Source organism: Scyliorhinus torazame, chromosome 10 (assembly GCF_047496885.1).
Source record: "Scyliorhinus torazame isolate Kashiwa2021f chromosome 10, sScyTor2.1, whole genome shotgun sequence".
Lineage (NCBI taxonomy): Eukaryota > Metazoa > Chordata > Chondrichthyes > Carcharhiniformes > Scyliorhinidae > Scyliorhinus > Scyliorhinus torazame.
The window spans coordinates 191,243,073-191,262,290 of NC_092716.1; the positions used below are offsets into that span (position 1 = coordinate 191,243,073).

The window sequence follows — 19,218 nt, forward strand, 5'->3', positions numbered from 1 at the left end:
TAAAGGGCAATTTAGGATGGGCAATCCACCTACCTACACATCTTTGGGTTGGAGGGGGGCAAAACCCATGCAAACACGGGGAGAATGTGCAAATTCCACACGAACAGTGACTCAGGGCCGGGATCGAACCTGGGACCTCGGCGCCGTGAGTCAGCTGTGCTAACCACTTTGCCACTGTGCTGCCGGGTAAAGTACTCATTTAATACCTCGCCCATTTCTTCTGGCACCACGCATAGATTTCCTCTCCTGTCCTTGAGTGGGCCAACCCTCTCCCTGGCTACCCTCTTGCTCTTTATATATGTATAAAAAGCCTTGACATTTTCCTTAATCCTGCTGGCCAATGATTTTTGTGACCCCTTTTAGCCCTCATGACTCCTTGCTTATATTTTTTTCTATTTTCCTTGTATTCTACACTTGCTTCGTGTGTTCCCAGCCTTCTAGCCTTGACAAATGCTTCCTTTTTCTTTTTGACTAGGCTAACAATATCTCTCGTTATCCAAGGTTCCGGAAACTTGCCATACTTATCCTTCATCCTTACAGGAAAGTTAGAGTACCTAATTCTTTTTTTTCCAATTAAGGGGCAATTTAGCATGGCCAATCCACCTAATCTGCACATCTTTTGGGTTGTGGGGGTGAGACACATGCAAACATGGGATAAATGTGCAAACTCCACCCGGACAGTGACCTGGGGCCAGGATTGAACCCGGCCCCAGCGCCGTGTGGCAGCAGTGCCAACTACTGCGCCACCGTGCAGTCCCTCTCTTTCCTTCTTTAAGATACTCTTTAAAAACTGCCTTCATGACCAAACATTTAGTTACCTACCCGAATATCCCTTTATGTACCTCGGTCTCAACTTATGTTTGATAAAGCTCCTGTGGCGTGCTTTGGAACATTTTAATATATTAAAGGTGCTATGTAAGTATAAGTTGGCATTATTACTATGTTTCAGTTATCCTGTCACTCTGCAGTTCCAGTTATTCCTAACTCTTGTGGAAATACCAAATTCAATGGTCATATTTTGCCCAAGAGCATTCTGAAGAAGTGAACTATACATTTATCAATTGTGTTAAGACCTTGGTTGAGACCAGCAACGTTTTTAAAAGACAAAATCTGAAATCCCTGATATTTACTGAGGGAATGAAGCTACAAGATTAAACAAATATACAAATTTGGAGCAGGTGTCAGCCACTCGGCCCCTCAAGCCTGCTCCACCATTTAATAAGATCATGGCTATCTGGTTTTAACCTCAACCCCACATTCCCACCTATCCCCCCCACCTCCCGCCTATTAAGAATCTATCTCCTCTGTCATAAAGATATTCAAAGACTCTGCTTCCATCCCCTTTTGAGAAAGAGAGTTCCAAAGACTCGCAAACCTCCCTGAGAGAAAAAAAATCTCTTCATCTCTGTCTTGAATGGGCAACCTTCTGTTTTTAAACAGTGACCCTAGTATTAGAATCTCCTACAAGAGGAAATCCACACTGCCAATATCCCTCAGGATCTTATATGTCTCAATCAAACAATTCCCTGGTTGAAGAGTCAAACAAAACAAACACAAAATACTACCTTGAGTAACTACCTATATTCTAAAACCCAGAATCAAGATAACCTATTAATGAATTAACAGGAAAATTGCAGTTTATTATAAACTATAAATTAAACATTAAATGGCAGATACAACTAAGACAGATCTCTTACCAATTGGCTCAGCAGTCCACTCAGCAATCACATTGTCACAAAGTCCTTCAAAACACTGTCTTCCTCACAAGGAATTTCAGCTCCCCCTCTTTAGGATCCCCAGCCGACAGCAGCACACAACCAGTCTGAGGTCCATGGGTACGAAAGTCACCAAAAATGGCAATTGCCCCCAGAACTTCCTCAACTCTGGAAGGTGTACATCTACCAATGTTATCTTCAAGTAATAGAAACAGCTGCAACAATTGTACATTGACCTATTCTCAGCTACTGGATTAAACTTCTTTAGCCTGTCAGTACAGCATCACATGGATCACCATCTGAGCCCTTTTGTTGGTTTTCAATCAATTTCAGTCTCCACACAGGTTTTGGTTTCCAATCTCATTTCCAGCCTCATGTCCCTTCGGGAGTGGAAAGCCAGTTTCCGTTCTCAATTTTCCCTCTTCAGTTTCTCTTTTCAAGTAGGGTCGGTCTTACAAGAACATAAGCTTTGAAAACATAGATTCCATCACATGTGGCGTGATTAAACAAAAATGTCTCAACGGCCAAATGTTTTGGCCTAAATTTTTGTGCAGATGAAGAGGATTTCCATCTTTGAGAAAATGGCTGTGAAGATTCGTATTCAAAAGTCATGTCACTTAAACCAGCCCCCACCATTTTCATAACGGGGGGGAACGAGGATAGTTCTCACTTTACATATCCGTGGTTCATGGAGGCAACTGCGCATGTTAAATTTCAGTTGTCTTCAGGATGATCTTATTTTGGCTGGTGGGATACCAAAACATGATTTGTGTACTTTAGACCTGGTAGGAGAAAGTCTGAAGTTATCGGCATTATTTGGAGACAGAGGGTACCCTTTTGTTTTCGGTCCCGGGACACCTCTGAGATAGGTAATGTGTCCTTAGCGGAGGTAAGGTGACCTTTGAGATTATTAAAAGTAGACATGAATAATGCATAAAAGGAGCATAAATTAATTGGAACCATCAAGCTCAATGGAACTGTCAAGAGAACTGTCAAAAGAAATGTCATGAGAACTATCAAGAAAGCTATCAAGGGAAATGTCAGGCTGACAAGGAATTTAAATCTCCTGCATTAAATATTTGAAAACAATAGTCTGCAGTGTTGAAAAAAAATCAATACTTCCTATTTCACTCTGTTTGTTGACATAATTCTGGGGACTAACATTATAGGATTAGTGCTGCATGACTGATTTCACAACATATCATTACCACAGTGGGTGCCTGTTAGTTCACTGTTTTGATTGACAGCTCCAAATGGTTATAAACTCTTTGAAGTGGACGATGAATACAAATGCTTGTTTTTATAAGGAATTAAAGGAAGTTAATGAATGTTTTTTTCTACTGAGAGCTATGAAATAGTGTATTCATTGGTAGACACCTAGGAGCCATGCTGAATTTGAATAAAGTTCTTCAGGTCTGCCCAGAGTGGATATTGGGTGAGTTGGCATGGTAGGAATAAGGGCAAAGAGTAGTGGGTGGGGGCATGGGTTGGCATGAGTTGACACTAAGTTGGCATAGGGATATAAAGGGTCATGGGGCTAGGTAGAGGGTCATAAGTTGTCATGGAGGGTGTGAGGAGCCATGGGTGTATGGGTGGAGGCATAGGTTGGCATAGTTTGGCATGCATGGGGTATGGAAAGTGTGGGGGGGTCTAAAGGGATGGGAGGTGTGAGGGCTGCATCGGTTTTATTAATGTTTTCATATCTCCAATGAAGTGCTGGAGCCTTTCACCCAGCCCACCTTCACACTCGGCATTCTCCAAACTCTTTCTGGGGTCACCTGCCATGATGCACCCACCAAGAGAAAACCATTTAACGCTCAAGTAGTTCCACCTTTCAGCTAGGATGTAGCTGATATCTATTTTCACTTCTTTTAAAAATGTGTTCTTGGGATGGGAGCATTGCTGGCACAGGGCAGCATTTATTGCCCATCTCTAATTGTCCAGGAATAGGTGGTTGTGAGCTGCTTATAACTGAATCTCTTGCTAGGCTGATTAAGAGGGCAATTAGAGTAATGGTGTGGGTCTGTTGTCACACGTAGGCCAGATTGGGTAAGGACGGCAAATTTCCTTCCCAGAACGACGTTAGTGCACCAGTTGGGCTTTTACGATAATCCAGTCGTTTCATGGCCATTATGAATAAAATTAGTATTTTATTCCAAATGTATTAATTTGTTGAATTTCAGTTCTCCAGCTGCAGTGGAATTTGAACTCCTGTCTCCAGAGCATTAGTACATATCTCTGGATTACATGTCCAGTAAGATTACCGTTGTGCTCTGTACCTCATAAATACTAATTTACCCACCTTGTTTCTGTAACCCCTGTAAGAGTCCTTCCTGCATATTTCCTTTGTTTCCATTTATTTTTTAAAATTATTTTTCATCCGTGGACCCATAATTAGGATGTGCCTTTAAGCAATTGAGTACATTAAAACTGCCTGCTTGCCAGGACAGCATGTTCCCAGGTTTTGTATTTTGGAGAAGAGAAACTGGGCTCATCGGTGCCGCGTGCAGCTTAGAACCAACTTTTGAGGGACTTGGTTCGATTGGTTAACTGGCAATTGGATTGGCCAGGGACTGTGTTCTGCCTGACAACGGTCAGTGATTGGTTCCTGTGTGATGCTTTCTGAGAGAACTTGGCAGAAATGTTTAGACCTTGGTAGTGAAAGGCAGTGCTTGCTGAAGTGAAAGAACTGCTCTATTGTTCCGAAAGCAATGAGTGCCTGGCACATCCTTTGCTGTGAACTTGAAATTATCCTGAATCTGTAGAGAAAGCAGACAATCCTGCCAGAGAAAACCATCTCAAGCCTAGAAGGAAGAAGTACCAAAATGAAAGCCTGAACTTCAGAAGGACATTAACTGGAAGTCATCCCAGTACATCAGATACCTTTATCCTTTCATTTTATTAATATTTTCTTTCCCTCTCAACCAAACTTTTCACTCTTGTGTTAAAGTTACAAACCTGGTGACTGCAGTTTATTAGGCTAAACCAAGGACCTTGGGTATTTTAAATAAAATCTTAATTCACTTGTGTTACAACTCCTGGTCAAGTGGGGCTGGAATTGACCGCGTACCAGCCCAGTGTGTCATGATACCTCTTAATACCCTTACCTAATAAAAGTCTATCAATCTCAGTTTTAACATTTTCAATTGACCCCCCCTCACACCCCACACCCCAACCCCGCCCCAACGTCAACAGCTTGTTTACAGGAGACAGAGAAAGACTTCCAGATTTCCAGCAACCATATTGTGAATAAATAAGAATTTAACTTTAGCCATCTCCTCCCCTGCACCGCCACCTTTAACATTGTGTTCAGGCAGTGAGCCGTACAGGGCAAAAAAAAACCTCCAGTATGACTTCAGGACTGCATCAAGGATCAGCTGCTGAGTTCCCGGGAGGGGGCGAATTGGCCGGGGTTCTAGTAAGCTGAGGACCGGATTTGGCTCCTCGCCTTGCTGTCAGATAGTCGAAAGATCAGTCCAAATGTGTGCAGGTTAGATGGATTGGCGATGATAAAGTTGCCCCTTAGTGTTCAGGGATCTACAAGTTAGGTGGGGTTAAGGGGATAGGGCAGGCGAGTGGGCCTAGGTAGGGTGCTCCTTCAGAGGGTTGATGCAGACTTGATGGGTCGAATGGCCTCCTTCTTCACTGTCAAGATTCTATGATTCTAAGTACTTCCTGACATCGCCAATAAATGGGCTAGCTTGAAGTTTAAGGTTATGCCCTTTTGTGCTGGACCTGTCCACCAGAGGGCATCATTTTTCTCTCTTTCTACCATGTTAAATTATCTAATCATCTTAAACACCATCACAACATCCCTAAATTTTCTACATTCAGTGCAATACAAGTCAACCTGTCCTCATAATTTAACACTTTTAGCCCTTGTATCATTCTGATAGATAGGCGCTGCACCCTCTCCAAGATCAGTATATCCTTCTTGAAACATGGTTCCAGAATTTTACAGTTTCTCTCAATGGGGTCTAACCAGAGCTCTGTATCAAACCTGCATCCCTTTGTTCAAGCTCTCTTCAAAGCATGGGCTAGTATTCCATGAACCCTTTAAAAATTATTTTTGTAGTTGTGCAGTAGTTATTAATGATTTCTATCACATCCTAAATCTCTCAGCTCATCCCTACAGTTCCCAACTTCTTGCTATTTGAATATTAGGCTAATCTATCTTTCTCAGACCCAAAATTAATGACCTCACACTTCCCCATGTTGAACTCCTTCTGCCACAATTTTACCCACTCAATTAATCTCTCAGTGTCCAGTTGCAACTTTCTGCTCCCATCTAAAGTATTTACTGTACCACCTAATTTAATATCATCAAAAAATCAGATATAAGGCTCTTGATTACTTCATACAAGTCATTTATATACATAATGAAAAGCTGAGGCCCCAGTACAGATCCCTGGGAGATACTGATTTGTCAATTTGAATGTATACCTATTATTCCGACTGTCTGCTACCTCCTAACCTATTCTCTGTTCAAGCCTTCAATTCTATGTGCTCTCATTTTGGTTAAGTCTTGCTTGTGGAACCTTGTCAAATGCCTTCTGGAAGTCCATATATATAACATCTGTAAGACATTCCTTTATCGACCACAATAGTTAACTCTTCAAAAGATTCAATGGGTACAATAGACATTGATTTACTCTTTACAAATGCTTATTGGTGCTTTGTGATCAGCTCATAATTGTTTTTTTAATTAATTTTCCATAGGCTGTGAGTGTCACTGGCAAGGCCACAATTTTTTGCCCATCCCCAATTGCCCTTGAGAAACCTTCTTAAGATATTGCAGTCCATCTAATGTAGAGGTGTTGTTAGGCAGGGAATTCCAGGATTTTGACCCAGAAATAATGAAGGAACAGGGATATAGTTCCAAGTAGGATGGTGAGTGACTTGGAGGGGAACTTGCGGGTGTTGGTGTTCCCATGCATCTATTGGCCTTGTACTCCCTGGTGATAGAGGTTATGGGCGGAATTCTCCCCCCCCCCAGGCCAGGTGGGAGAATCGCCCGGGCGCCGCGCGAGTCCCACCATGCCGTCCCGACGCCCGCACGCAATTCTCCCACCCCCCCCCCAAACCGGCGCGGCGTGAATCACGGCTGGCCGCTGGGAGAATCGCCACTTGCTGTTGGTAATGGGCGAGCGGCGATTCTCCGGCCCGGATGGGCCGAGTGGCCTGCCCAACACGACAGGTTCCCGTCGGCGCCATCCACACCTGGTCACTGCCGGCGGGAACAGCGCGGGAATGCTGGGGTGGCAGTGCCTGTGGGCACTGATCGCGGGCCGGCCTCTTTGAAGGAAGACCTCCTTTCCACCGCTGCCCCACAAGATCCATCCGCCATCTTCTTGCAGGGCGGCCGCAGGGAGGACGGCAACGGCGCATGCGCGGGTGACGTCATTTATGCGGCGCCGGTCGCATCATTTACGTGGCGCCAAGGCCCGACGCACGTGAATGACGCGGCGCCGCTCCTAGCCCCCCGGGGGCAGAAGAATAGGGGGCTGGGAACGGCCTCCGACGCCGGAGTGAAACACTCCGGTTTTCACTCCGGCATCGGGACTTAGTCTCCCGATGGGAGAATTGCGCCCCATGGGTTTGGAAAGTGCTGTTGAAGGAGCTTTGGGAGTTGCTGAAGTCCATCTTGAAAGATATATAAAGTGCTCAAGTCGCTTTGTAATAACATTATCTGGTATCATCCCCATTAATGATGTTACTTATAGCCCTATAACTTCCGAACTTATCTCCCTTACCCTTTGTAAATAGTGGAGTGACATTGGCAATAGTGGGGTTACATTGACAATAGCAAAGTGACATTGACATTAATGGAGTGATATTGGCAATAGTGGAGTGACATTGGCAATAGTGGAGTGACATTGACAATAATGGAGTGACATTGGCAATAGTGGAGTGACATTGACAATAGTGGAGTGACATTGACAATAATGGAGTGACATTGACAATAATGGAGTGACATTGGCAATAGTGGAGTGACATTGGCAATAGCGGGGTTACATTGACAATAGTGGAGTGACATTGACAATAATGGAGTGACATTGACAATAATGGAGTGACATTGGCAATAGTGGAGTGACATTGGCAATAGTGGGGTTACATTGACAATAGTGGAGTGACATTGACAATAATGGAGTGACATTGACAATAATGGAGTGACATTGGCAATAGTGGAGTGACATTGACAATAATGGAGTGACATTGTTTTTTTAGATTTCCTGTTCTCTTTGCATATTCCTAGGAATCTCTGTATATCTATTACCACTTGTAACTAGGCTTTAATAGCATGTATGTTCCTTCAAAAGTACCAGAAAGAATTTCTTTGTTCTGGTGCCTGACTGAGCAGATTAATTAATGCTACATTGTGTTGTCAGCTTGGCTCAGTTGCTTTGTAAGGTTATGAGTTGAAGCACTACTAAGAATCTAGAATGACATTTTGGTCTTGCAGTGTGACTTAATGGGTGGTATTCTAATCTTGTAGTCCAGATGTGAGCTCAAGCCTCAATTCATTGATTTCAGCATAAAATCGAGGCTGCAACTCCAGTTTGGTGCTCAGGAAGTACTACAGCTTTGGAGGTTTTGTCTTTTGTTTAAGATGTTAAACTGAGGCCCCATTAGCCTGTCCCAGGTGGATTTTAAAAATCCTGCAGCCAGTATTGAAAAAAAGAGCAAGGGAGTTCTCTCCGAACCAACTTCTACAAACAGATGATCTGGTCTTTATCTCATTCTTATTGTGTGCCAATTGGCTGCTGCATTTCTCTAAATGACATTTCCCTATATTACAACGGTCACCACACGTCAAAAATAATTAACCAAATTAGTCTTTACAAATGTATTTTGGCTCTGTCTGATCAGCTCAAATTTGTCTGAGGTACTCAAATCACTCTGTCCCTAATAACAGGTTCTGGTAATGTTAAGGCTTAAATTATGAGGGCTGGTTGTATAGACTATGCTTGTTTTCCATTCAATAGAGAAGATTAAGGTTTGATCTGATCGAGGTGTTTAAGATGATAATTAAGATGGCTGGCTTTGCAGTATCTTGAGGTTGTGAAAGGTGGTATAGAAATGTTTGTTCTTTCTCTGACAGAGTACTGCACTGATGGAGATGTTGTCTTGTCTCATCATTAGCCTCATGAACTTGTGCCTTTACAAATGTAAAACATCTTACGGCACTACTCAGATGAAATCGGGGAATTCTGGTGCCTTGGCCAATATTCCTTCCTCAAACAACACCAAAAATGTTTCTTTAAACTTTAAAAAGTTGTTTTGAACTGACTCCCTCACCCTTTCAGACAGAGCATTCCAACATGTCCCAATAATGATTAGTAACATGTCGAGTAGTAACAAGAAACAACTCTGGATATTAGTATTCTCTCCCATACATGCGCTCCAATGACAAATTTCCAATTTTCTCCCCACATTCCCATGACCAGTTTCAAATGCATCAATACTTGCTGGAAATGTGTACAATATTATCAAACTGGTGGCACAGTGGTGCAATGGTTAGCACTGCTGCCTCACAGCTTCAATGATCCGGGTTCGATCCTGGCCCTGGGTCACTGTCCCTGAGGAGTTTGCACATTCTCCCCGTGTCTGTGTGGGGCACACCCCCACAGTCCAAAAGGACGTGCAGAGTAGGCGAATTGGCCACATTAAATTGCCCCTTAAATGGGAAAAAAGAATTTGGTACTTTAAATTTGAAAAAAAAATTGTATTTATGCTATCATAAAGTTTCAAACCTTAGACAACATTTATCTAAACCATATTTTATGTGCTCACATGCACAGAGAATCTTATTCCTGCAGCTAATATTTATTCCTCAACCAACATCACTGAAAAACAAAATATCTCGTTGGTATCATATGTGTCTGATGCGTCAACTTGGATAATTTGGTAGCCTTTTTGCCTCTGGGTTACAAGACCCAGTCCAGGGCTATAGCGCAAAAATCAAGGATGATATTCCTGAGTGCAGTACAGAGAGAGTGCTGCACTATTGGAGATGCTGTCCTTTGGATGAAACATTCAACTGAGGCCCAATCTGCCTGCTTGGGTCAATGCAAAAGATCTCCTATAGCCACTATTTCAAAGAAGAGCAGGAGAGTTATCCCTTATGTTCTGGCCAAAGTTTAGCCCTCAATTAACATCATGAAAAAAAAGATTATCTGATTATTATCACATTGCTATTTGTAGGAGTTTGCTGAGTGCAAAATGGCTCCTGCCGTTTCCTGCATGACAACATTGACTATAATTCTCAAGTAATCCAGTGGCTGCAAAGTGCTTTGAGAGGATCTAGTGGTCATGAAGAAGCTTTCAATGCAAGTCTCACATTTTTCATGATGAGGGCTTGCTTCCTGATGGTTGTCGTGTCCACAAAAGAGCCAATGCTTGGCACAAGCACCCCATCTGGCCGTTAAAGAGTGCTGGGATGTCCTGAGGTTGTGAAAGGTGCCATATAAATGTAAGTCCCAGGGCATCAAGATGGCACAGTGGTATATCTGGATTTCCAGAAAGCCTTTGACAAGGTGCCACACAAAAGGTTGCTGCATAAGATAAAGATGCATGGCATTAAGGGGAAAGTAGTAGCATGGATAGAGGATTGGTTAATTAATAGAAAGCAAAGAGTGGGGATTAATGGGTGTTTCTCTGGTTGGCAATCAGTAGCTAGTGGTGTCCCTCAGGGATCAGTGTTGGGCCCACAACTGTTCACACTTTACATAGATGATTTGGAATTGGGGACCAAGGGCAATGTGTCCAAGTTTGCAGACGACACTAAAATAAGTGGTAAAGCAAAAAGTGCAGAGGATACTGGAAGTCTGCAGAGGGATTTGGATAGGCTAATTGAATGGGCTAGGGTCTGGCAGATGGAACACAATGCTGACAAATGTGAGGTTATCCATTTTGGTAGGAATACCAGCAAAAGGGATTATTATTTAAATGATAAAATATTAAAACATGCTGCTGTGCAGAGAGACCTGGGTGTGCTAGTGCATGAGTCGCAAAAGGTTGGTTTACAGGTGCAACAGGTGATTAAGAAGGCAAATGGAATTTTGTCCTTCATTGCTAGAGGGATGGAGTTTAAGAGTAGGGAGGTTATGCTGCAATTGTACAAGGTGTTAGTGAGGCCACACCTGGAGTATTGTGTTCAGTTTTGGTCTCCTTACTTGAGAAAGGATGTACTGGCACTGGAGGGTGTGCAGAGGAGATTCACTAGGTTAATCCCAGAGCTGAAGGGGTTGGATTACGAGGAGAGGTTGAGTAGACTGGGACTGTACTCGTTGGAATTTAGAAGGATGCGGGGGGATCTTATAAAAACATATAAAATTATGAAGGGAATAGATAAGATAGATGCGGGCAGGTTGTTTCGACTGGCGGGTGAAAGCAGAACTAGGGGGCATAGCCTCAAAATACGGGGAAGTAGATTTAGGACTGAGTTTAGGAGGAACTTCTTCGCCCAAAGGGTTGTGAATCTATGGAATTCCTTGCCCAGTGAAGCAGTAGAGGCTCCTTCATTAAATGTTTTTAAGATAAAGATAGATAGTTTTTTGAAGAATAAAGGGATTAAGGGTTATGGTGTTCGGGCTGGAAAATGGAGCTGAGTCCACAAAAGATCAGCCATGATCTCATTGAATGATGGAGCAGGCTCGAGGGGCCAGATGGCCTACTCCTGCTTCCAGTTCTTATGTTCTTATGTTCTCACGATGCCGAGGACCCGGGTTCGATCCCGGCTCCGAGTCACTATCTGTGTGGAGTTTGCACATTCTCCCCGTGTCTGTGTGGGTCTGACCCCCATAATCCAAAAAGGTGTGCGGTGTATGTGGATTGGCCATGCTAAATTGCCCCTTTATGGGAAAAAAAAATGGGGTACTCCAAATTTATATAAAAAAATAAACGCAAATGAATCTTGGATGATTAGCCTATGTTTGGCACTACAACTCCCAGACGGCACTGCACCCCTCAGCACATGCGCCCTTGTGCGTGTTTACCTCTCACCCTTCCCTCCCCGCCCCATCCCAATAGATGGTGACGTCTTCCCCCCCCCCTCCCTCACTCGGCTGGAGCCGGCAGTGCGCAGACTCGAGCTCGCTCGCTCGCGTTCATTTCATTCCAGTTCTCATTCCTGGAATTCTTGCGAGTGCTGCGCCGTTCACCAGCTCTGCAACTCACTGCAATAAAAACACACCCCAAAAAAATATACCCCCCTCCCCTCAACAGCAAGTTACCAAACTTTTCTTTTTCTAAAAAACAAAATATTTTTAATGTATTTGTAAGAGTTTTTAAAAAAAATCCTGAGGTGAGTTTGTATCATTTTTGTTTGAAACAATGTATCTATTTTTTTAAGTAATAATGTATCTAATTTTTGCAACAAGCAGAATATAGTTGATACTTCTAGATGTGTGGGAAAAGAATCTTACAGATCGACTGATTTGCTTGAAAATAAAGAGAATTGAGGGAGTGTTGCTGTGGATTTGGGCTCCAGCCCGCTCCCCGCTCCCAGGCAAATCTGGCGCAAAAAATCTTTGACATTTTTAACATTTTTCCCCCCTCGCTCTCTCTCTCTCTTTCTCCCTCGCTCTCTCCTCTCTCTCTCTAAAGCAGAACTTCCGGACGCAAGTCTTTAGAGGGAGAGAAATGTTTTTTTTGCATTTTCAAAAAAAAAAAACAAAGTAGTTATTTACCGCCGGGAGTGTTTATTATTTTAACGATGTGCAGATTTTGTTTGGGTTTTTTTTCTCCTGCTGTTCGATACTGAAGTAAAAAAAAATGCGAATGAAAGTCGGAATTTCGTGTCTTTTTTTTATTCCTTTCTATTCCTGGTGCAGGGGGAAGAAAGAGGGAAGGAAAGGAGAGAGAGAGAGAAGGTGCTTGCAGCGGCGGAGCTGGAGATTTCTTGTGGGGGGTGGGAGAGTGTTCACCGCTTGGCCTGGCCTGCACAGCACCACCTGCCTCACCGCCGACTTGTTGCGAATCCCAGGAAAGTCCAGTGCTTTCCCCTTTCTCTGTGAGTAAGTAATTCAATTCCTCTACCCATCTCTGTGTGTCTCTCTCTCTCTTAACACGCACAGTAAATATTTGCTTAGATTCTGACGTAAGGGTGCAGTGATTTTCACAAAGTGCACTCACACACACCTCTTTAAATCTCAGCCCTGCACTTTTCTATAATTTTATATATATATAATATATATATATTATAGATTTAAAATTTAGCTGCTCTCTGTGTTGTCTTGTTGGAAAATACTATTGTGGCATGTGGAGCAGGGGGCCGATTTTGCGGAGTTAAAAGTTCAGCAATAAATAGGGGGAGATACTACATGTTCTTTTTTTTTAAAAATCCTTTCTGTAACCGAGATTTAAAAAAAAAAGTGAAATTGAGTGCCAGTAAATTGGCTTCCTTCAACCTCTGAAGGATTGTTAAATAATTTAGTACAGTAAACGGACTGTAGATGAATGAGGATGGTCGATGATTGTACTTGTGTGAAGTTTATTTTTGTAATTGAAATTGATGGCTTTGGAAACGAGCATTCCTGGTTGTGGAAGTGCCGGAAAAGTAGTGGCAGCTTGAGTCGTGAGCTAATTGTGTCAGCCATGGTTTTAAGGGCCCATCTGGGGAATTGGGAAGCACATTTCTCAAAATCAGCACGGGTTCAAAAATTGTTAACTTGGTCGGATGAAGAAGGGTCGGCGAGCAGAATCCTATACCTCCGTTAGTATTTCGAAGCTGCATGAAACTCTGCTTCCAATATGAAAAAAATGTTTATCCTTGGACAACAAACATTCTAGCTGTTTCTAGCATTCTCGTGTTTGTGTGTCTGCATATTTTGTGTTTTTATTCAGCCTTCGATATTGGGTAAAGCTAAATTCGGATAGTTTGGTAGCAGGAAATTGCTACTTCCTGGATTAAACCTCTTCAATATTTCCAAACATTGATACATTGTGGCTGTTTGCAGGATACAATTCTGTGATATTTCTAGGATGTTCAATATGCAAAATAAAATTTAATAAGACTGGAGGATTTGTTTCTGTTAATTTTTTCTCTTTATCCTTTTTGTTATCTCACTTTCACTCTTCCTCTTCACTTCGCTAGCTTTCCTCCGACTTTCTTCACTTATCTGGCTTTTCTCTATTTCTCTTGTTTTCCTCTTTCCCTTTTTCTATTTTCCCATTTATTTTGTTGTCCCTTTCTTTTCTTTCTTGTCTCCCCCCCCCCCTCCCCCCCCCCCTTATCTCTCTCTGTCTCTCTACTGGTGGATATTTTGCTCAAATTATAAGTTGATTTCCCGTCAACAAGAGAGAAAGGAGCCAAGAATTAATGAACTTTAAAATGGAGTTCAGACATTGGCTGGGCCAGTGTCAGTTACCATAGCGTTGTGTGTCTGGCTTTTGAATGGCTGATTGTGGAATAGTTCCATGTTTTATATAAATGACTGAACTTCTTATAGACATTATCTTGGAGCATGATAAAGGTTGAAGAAAATGCATTTCATGTAGTAGTTGCATGTAATTGCAGCCCAAGAAAATAGGTTTAAACAGCAGCGTAAGAATCTGGATTAGTGTTTTTCAGAATTTTTTCTCCTCTGTTTTCATAAACAGGCTATTGGAGATTTAGGTATTCCAGTTTATTAGCCTGCACAGTAGTTGACAGCTGTTGCTAAGACTTTGGAAAGATTGGAAAACAGTGTGGAATACTTTCATCTCAAATTCATAATGTTTATTTGACATGTTTGATTTTACTGAATATGAATGATACCATTCTAAAGCTTCAAAATGTTACAAATACTAAATCACTTGTTACTATTCAAGTAGTTTTAACTTGAACTCTATTTTTAATTTTAATGGATTCTGTAAATAGTATTTTTGCATCTTCACTGTAAATTAATTTCCTCATTTTAAAGTATTGTTGCTGCTTCCAGACCGGATTTATAATTGTGTCTTATTCTCATTCTGTGGGCCTGGTGTTTGGTCACTGCAGAGATGTGCCATTTCTTCATGTTTGCTGAATGTTACCTTGCCCACAGGGGCATACAATGATAAAGGAGATTATTTACAGTAGACTGATGTAATCGCTAGTGCTTTCAAAATGGACACCAGTTGCATGGTCTAGTTTATATATAGGAACAGGAAGAGGTCATTCCGCAGCACTCCGCCCCCCTCCCCCCAGAACCTATTCATCCATTCATTTAGGTCACAGCTGATATGTGTCTTAACTCCATTTACCTGCTTTGGTTCTATACCCTTTTATCTGACCCAAATCTATCAATCTCAGTTGTTAAATTTTCAGTTGACCCCTGACCTCGACTGCTCTTTTGGACATCCCTTTAGTAGGGGAGGGGGGGAAAGAATAGTTCCAGATTTCCAGTGTTCTTTGTGTGATGAAATGCTTCCTGGCATTACTCCCGAATGGCCTGGCTTAAATTTTAAGGTTATGTCTCCTTGTTTTAGACTCTCCCACCAGAGGCAATGATTTCTTTCCGCCTATCCAAACAATTCCTTTCATCATCTTTAAAAGCCTCAATTTGGTCACCCTTTCATCTTAATTCAAGGGAATACAAGCCTAGTGTGGGCAACCTGCCCTCATAATTGAATCCTTTTAGCCCCAGTATCATCCTGGTAAATCTGTGCTGCACCCCCTCCAAAGGCAATGCATCTTTGCTGAGGGGCAGTGCCCATAAGTGTAAACAGTACAATAAATGAGAGCTAACCAGATTTGCATATAACTGCAACATAGCTTCCACTCATTTGCTTTCTAACCCTCTTGAGATAAAGTTCAACATTCCATTAGCCTTGATAATTACGTTCTGAACACCCTAGCTCTTCTATGGATATGCCTCCTTTGCTCTGGACTCCCCAGAGGAACTCAAAATCGTGACAATCAACTTTAGATAACCTGCAGTGCGATCAAAGTTTAAAATATTATAAACTGAATTAGAAATAGAAACTGAAATGGCACGTGGTCAGATCACCATATTTATTTTTCCCCTTGGATTGTAAATATCCTTTTTAACTGTATATTTAGATCTGTGCTGTCAGCGAAACAGTCCTTTAGCTAGGCGGCTGGGGAGCAACACCATAGATGGGTACAACAAAGGTGGAGACTATTCGGCCCATTGTGACTGTGCCGGCTCTTTGCAAAAGCTGTCCAACCCTACTCTTTCCCCGTGGCCCTGCAAATCTTTCCCCTTCGAGTCATTCTAAACATCCAACTCCCCTTTTTGGAAGTTACGATTGGATCTGCTCCCACCACCTTCCAGGCAGTACATTCCAGAGGACAGACCTCATGTCAGAGATGTGTTGGTCTCCTCTCAGAAAATCCTGTCAGTTTGAGCCAGGGGTTGAAACTTTGGACTAAGGCCAGTGAATCTAGCAGTGGGGGCCACTGATTGACCCAACAGGCCAATGAATTCATCTCAACAGCAATCTGCGCTTGCTGCTTTGTGCTCACACATGCATGAAGTGTCTAGTGCTGATGTTTCTTTGCAAGCTGCCTTTAATATGTGTGAAGGATGACTCTATAACACTGGGCCACTGTTTCGTGCTATGGACCAGTGCCTCTGTCAACTTATGGTTCTGGCAGCCTAATTTCAAGCCCTGATGCACTCAAGTTTGATTCCAAAAACCCTGCAGTAGTAGAAGAGCTTGTACGAGATCCATGGTAACTAAAATTCACAACTCGTCAACGTCACTGAAATCTGCCTGTTGTCTGTTAAATAAAACATGTTTCAAAGCAACACTAGTTGAACTGGCGGGTTAAGAAAACAAAACACTCTCTACCTTTTTCACGAACTGGGTTGTAATCAGAGTATCCAAAGTTGAATCTACACCATATCAAGTTTCATATTGACAGCTAGCTGCCTTATAAACGACATTGTGTGTTTGTTCTGCGACTTGGAGCTGTGTTGCTAGCTGTTTATTGCCCATAATACCTTGATTTATGAAGGCCTGCAGCAACTTAGCAGAACAGGTTTGACATATACAACATTCTGCTGTAGAGTATCTAAATAAAGTTTATTAAAATTCAATATCTTAAAAGATTTGCATCTAAATGAGTGATCTCTAGCTATTTTTCATCTGCCAGCATAGCTATTAAAACAGAATTATAAACATTAAAAAAAAAACACGCAGGCATTTCTCTTTAAAGAAAAGAAACACGTTCCCTTTTAAGTAGATCCAGTTGTGTGGTCTCGAAAACCTGGATTTTGTGACGTTTTTGCTAATTGGAAACTATCTGCCTTTTGTTTGGCAGGATTTCCTGCAGATCAGTTTCTTAAAACAAAAATGTGCTGTTAACGTTTTGCTTTACTGTGGTAACAATGATGAATCAGTATTGAACAGATTTGCTCCTTAACTCCTGGCATGGCAAGATGGTGAGAATTAAATCTGTTTGTTGGTGGGGTGGGAATGGATTGTAATTGAGAATTATTTTGTTGTAGATATAAGCAACAGGCACTTAATTTTATTTTAATTTGGGGAGTCATGCGTTTAAATTGTTTTTGCTCAGTGAATGATCAATTGGCATGTTTTTATTTATATTGAATGTACTTTAATTTACTTCCGTGTCTATGTAATCTAGAGGATTTGGAATATTAATCCAGGAATGCGCGTTGAAATTTCACTGATAGTTTGATAACTTGAAATCCTTTGTTTTCAAACAAAACTTTGTAAATTCAAAGCTGAATATGAAACTGTCAGGTTGTTGTTTTTAAAAAAAAACCAACTGGCTAATTAATGCCCTTTCAAGGGAAGAGAATCTCCCACCCTTACACACTTAGGGCCTACACGTAACTCCAGTCCCACACCGATACGGTTGATAATTTCCCTCTGTTGTATCAATTGCTGTCAGTGGCTCAGGAAGAAGGAGCTTTGCCATCTTTTCGAGAAAACTAGGGGTGGGCAATAAATGCCAATCATGCCCTCATGCCCACATCCAGAAAATTAGTTGAAAAAAATCTTTGAAACACCTTTTAATATTTTATTGCGCTGAAATGTTATTGACAAGATTACAGTTTCATTAATTAAAGCTGCATGGTCGTATATGATTTGATTATTGACCCAAAATTTAAATGGGACTAGCCTTTTGTTCTCTGTCATATGAGCCAATAGGTGGTAATTAAGTGTAGATGCACTACAATTTTTGGGGGGTCTTGGCAATCTGGAACTCTCGCCCTCAAAAGCTGTGAGGCTGGAGGTCAATTGAAAATATCAAAAACCAAGATTAATAGATTTTTGTTGCGAAAAGGTATTAAGGGCTGTGGAATCAGGATGGGTGGATGGAGTTAAGATACAGATTGACTGTAATCTAATTGAATGGTGGTACAGCTTCAAGGGGCTGAATGGCCACCTCGTTATCTTATAACTAGCAGAAGGCCCGAAGGGATGAAAGAACCACTTCTGTTCCTATATTCCTTGTAATTGCTTGACACGAGTGTTAGAAATTGTTCCGTTAAGTTATATGGTCTTATAAATGATTGGTAATTATGAGAAATGTTGGTACATTCTCCACATATTGAGTTAATACATTATTTGGCTTCTCCTTCAAAGATTTTGAGGCCACATTTGATTTTTGTGTGCTCAGCTTTTTTGTCCTAATTCAATGCAGTTATCGGTTTTGGAAAAAGAAAGGCTGAAATATTTATCCTTCTACCAGGCAGTCACAATCCAAAACATTGATATAGGGTGGTTTGGCATTCTTAAAATGCTGTAGTTAATTAAGTACAAACCTATGATCATTTTCAGAAATTTATCTTTGAAGACAATAGCATAGTGCCCCTTTACAAAAGAAAACCTCCTAAGAGGGTAAAGAAGTTTTGGAACAGCTTGTTAACCTCTTAAATCTGAACCCAAAATCAGCCCAGGCTGATGGTGAGGTGAGTCGATGGTTGTGAGGAGGCTGCTTCAGATGGGAATTTCGATGAAACGATCTGTCCATAATTTGGGCTCTAACTGCACAATTTTGTGTAGGGAGAAAAAGTAAGCAATGATTGCAGTTGGCATGTTCCCCCTAGTTCCCGAATGTGAGCAAGTTTAGTTGCTACACTAGATTTCATGTTGACCGTGTGATCGTGGGCTGAACATCATCCTCACCAATCTTGTGTTGTGGAGACGATGGAATGGTTTGCTTTATCCTTGTGACCTGAGGACATCCCGAAGTGCCTTGCAGCCAATTCATTGAACCGTAGTCACTGCTGTAATGTAAGAAACACGCACACAGCAGTGAGCTAAATGCCCAGTTAAACTTTGGACATGCGGTTAAAGAATATACATTGGCCAGGACATTCTCTGGATTGAATGGTGCCACTTGCCATCCTGAGAGGGGGCTGTGGGTGGGATCGGGTGGAGGGAGGGGCGGTGCAGTTCTCGGTACAGTGTCTCATCTGAAAGAAAGGGAAGGCCTGCCCAGTCCCAACCAGTATTAATCCCTCAAATAAAATCACTTTGAAAAAAGTCATCTATTATCGTATTGCTGTTTGTAAATCAGGCGATCACTAGTTGGCGG

General features: G+C 41.9%; 1 protein-coding gene across 3 annotated transcripts in view; it reads left to right on the forward strand.

Annotated features, from left to right (window-relative positions):
* The first annotated feature begins 11,832 nt into the window (after positions 1–11,832).
* The window catches only part of tead1a (TEA domain family member 1a), a 356,877-nt gene continuing 349,491 nt past the window's right edge, over positions 11,833–19,218 (forward strand). For 2 of the 3 annotated variants that reach the window (XM_072466178.1, XM_072466177.1), the window contains exons 1-2: positions 11,833–12,021; positions 12,551–12,733. The gene's annotated coding sequence lies outside the window, so the exon portion shown is untranslated. The remainder of the gene's footprint in view (positions 12,022–12,550; positions 12,734–19,218) is intronic. The other variant, XM_072466179.1, reaches the window with a different exon arrangement.